Below are 3,498 nucleotides of genomic sequence, written 5' to 3'. Positions count from 1 at the left end.
CTCCTCTCCCCCTCCCTCTCGAGTCTGAAGAGCAGTCCGGATTCCCTGCCCTGTGGGAAGTCTCATAGATATTTCATAATCCTACACTGTCTGTATATACTTCATCAATGTGCTGTGCTGAGCCACCAAAATATATGGGGAATGTATAAGGGATGATTATAGGCTATATATACCTTTGAAATAATAATAGAGAATATAAAATTGCAAAGCAAAGAAAAAATTTTGAAGCCACAAAACTTTGAAAGCTTAGTGGTGATCTATTAAACATATTCTTCTAGCTATGGATGGGTTTAATCTTTGAATACATATTCACAATGGGCATGCATTTTACCTCCTCGTTACTGAGTGTGTGATGAAGAAAAACTCTGGAAGATGTCTTCATCGAGAGCCAAGAGCTCTGATGGGGTCACTTTCCTCGATATGTAAGCGACATGAGAGAAAGTCGTGGGTGAGCTTCCTTTCTTACTGTGGATTCAACCTAGGTGTTTAGAAATGTGTGCAACATTTCCCATGCGAAGAACACAGTACAGAGTCTGTTGTTACCGAACTGCCCAAAATGACTCGACTTTGTGTGAGTTTTACACAACTGCTCCTTTAACTACACAATCCAGCTGAGAAAATGTTCTCAGGCAGCCTCCCTGGCAGCTGTGGAAGATCCACTGTTTTACATCACAGAACAAATTGTTTGAATCAATGAAATTAAAAGTTTTGGATTTTAAGCCCCAGCCCGTGTCTGGTATGACGTAAATGTGCACTTGACTTTATAAACCCGATTAAACTAGTGTTACAGAGTGCTGGGATGACCAGTGTATTGCCTTCCTGACACAAACCCAACCTTGTCCTTCTGGGCCTCCGATGGGGCAGGTGTGGGTACTTTTGGCTGGTCCAGATTCTGGTAAAAATCCCGACAGGGACTCCTTCTCTGGTCTCCTTCTAAGAGGAAAGATGTGGACGGAAGAGGTAATGGATGAAATTTTCAGTCAAGTCCACATCTTACGTCATTTCTGTGGATGCTGAGGTTAGCGTGGTCCCCTCCATCTATGCTGTCTCAGCTTCTGATCAGCACCTTACTTTTGTTGCTTTCCCTGACCCTCCTAATGGAACACAGAGTCAGCTGCTCTCTGAGCTCACACTGGATTCAAGACTAATGTGTTGTGGGTTCCGCTGTCCTCCTGCCTGTCCACATGAGTGGTGGCAAAAATCCATTCTGAGGTTGTATCCATGGGATTGGGAAACTCCACGTCTATATTCCCTTCAACCTTCATATCCCTGGCACTGAGCTCCCCATGATGATACTCTCTATGATGAAACAAGCTACTGAATGGAGAAGGTCTGCAGAACTGACCAAAATTTAAACATAAACACGATCCATGGAACTGGGGATGTCAGTCTCCTGATCCCTGTATAGCGTATGTTTAAATTTCATTTTGGTATGAAAGATTTTCAATTCATCAGTCATAATTTTAGAGTATGAAATTATTAACAGGCAAAAATCACTTTCATTTATCAAGTCCTAATCTAATGAGAGTCACTAATTTATTATAGCTGTTACAATGAAGGTAATTAAGACATAACAGTTAGTGATGAGTCACCTATGAATGATGAAATAAACTTAGTGTGCCCAAAGTTGTGTTTATATTCATGCTAAATACAGATCTACACATTCGTGCTATATACAAATATAATTCATGGACAGACGCAATATTAGAGGTAGAGAAAAATTTCTACCTTTCATTATCCAGTCCTCTGTATCTTAAAGCAGGAAACTGAACAAATATATAAGTTCCACTTTCTTTTCTTTAGTATGGAATAATATTAAAATTAGAGATACTTAAGTAAGTGGTTCTTGGGCCAGGAGTGGTGACACACACCTTCAATCCCAGCACTCTGCAGCAGAGGCAGAACAACCTTTTTGAGTTCACTGCCAACCTGGTCTACACAGTCAGCTCCAGGACTGCCAGGGCTACAGAGAAACTGTCTTAAAAAACAAACAAACAAAAAAAAAAAATAAGAACCACAAAAGAAAAGAAAAAAAATAGAAAGCCGGTTATTGAAATTGAATGCTTGGGTAAAAAAGGTTAAATCTACACCATACTTGCATGGAAGGACACAGCCAGGACCAAATGCATCATTTACCCTCAGATGGGACAGAGATCTATGAGACTAAATGGCATTCTAGTCTCAATGCAGGAGAAGGGTGCATAGGGAACAGGACTCCTCAGTGCCTGCAGCTCCTGTCTCCCTGTGGCCTGTAAGCCAGACCAGAAAATCCTATTCCTTATCTGTGGGGAAGATGAATCACTCCTCATGCCCACAGCACAGGAGATAGATGCTCTCATGCTGAGGAGGATCTCAGATTCTGCACCACACTCCAAATGTGTCAGGCAATGGAGACCTCATTGCAATTTCTCTGTAGTCCATGTCTCGTGAGCTGATAGCAAAAGATACCGAGGAGAACCTTATACCTATGCCTGCTACCCAACTGTTACAGGAACTACATGCTAGCTCAACTGGCCTTGCCCTGTCCCCTGGTTTTGAATTTTCCTTCTCTTAACAAAGCTAATTTCAGAGCTGAGATGTCAGTGCCTGATTGTGTAGGGAGTCCTCAGCAAAGCGGTAGATAATACGTGACAAGGCTCTGCCACAGGACCAGTGAGCACAGCAGGCTGAACTCTGGGCACTCATGTGAACTAAGCTGCATGTGCCATGTGGCAGAGGGCATAAGAAATAGGGGTCCCTAAGAAGGACATGCATGGAGGGCCCCAGGAAGGGGAAATAGTTAAGATCTCCCATGTAAACTGGGAGGGGAGAAGGGAAGAAATGGGGGAATGGGAACATGAGAGATCGAGATGACTGAGTTGGGGGAGAGAGAGCAATGAAACAGGTGTCTTGATGGGGGAGCCATTCTGGGATTAAGGAGAAATCTGGTGCTAGGGAAATTCCTAAGAATCCACAAGGATGAACCCAGCTAAGATTCCGAGCAATAGTCGGGAATCTGACCTTCCCCTATAATCAGATTAGTGACTATCTTAATCATCGTAGAACCTACATCCAGTAACTGATGGAGGCAGATGCAGAGATCCACAGCCGAGCACTGCGCTGAGCACCGGTAGTGCAACTGGAGGGAGGAAGGATCATATGAACAAGGGAGGTCAAAATCATGATGGTGAATAACACAGCAGAGACAGCTGGCCCAAGCCAGTGGGAGTTCTTAGACCCTAGAATGACAGCTGGGGAACCTGCATGGGAGCAAACTACACCCTCTGAATGTGGGTGACAGTTATGTAGCTAGGTCTGTTTGGGCAGCCCCAGCAGTGGGACCAGGACTTATTCCAGGTGCATGAGCTGGTTTTTAAAAACCCATTCCCTGCTGGGCGGTGGTGGCGCACGCCTTTAATCCCAGCACTCGGGAGGCAGAGGCAGGCGGATCTCTGTGAGGTCGAGACCAGCCTGGTCTACAGAGCTAGTTCCAGGACAGGCTCCAAAACCACAGAGAAA

At 44.3% G+C, this 3,498-nt stretch overlaps 1 protein-coding gene across 1 annotated transcript in view; it reads right to left on the bottom strand.

The window, feature by feature from the left end:
* Positions 1-3,498, bottom strand: part of LOC101998602 (zinc finger protein 58-like) — a gene marked incomplete at its 3' end in the record, with an annotated part of 17,658 nt that overhangs the window by 2,313 nt on the left and 11,847 nt on the right. The window lies entirely within an intron of this gene.

This window comes from Microtus ochrogaster, chromosome 19 (assembly GCF_000317375.1).
Source record: "Microtus ochrogaster isolate Prairie Vole_2 chromosome 19, MicOch1.0, whole genome shotgun sequence".
Lineage (NCBI taxonomy): Eukaryota > Metazoa > Chordata > Mammalia > Rodentia > Cricetidae > Microtus > Microtus ochrogaster.
The sequence above is the reverse complement of the archived record's forward strand: the minus strand, read 5'-3'. Positions and strand labels throughout refer to the sequence as shown.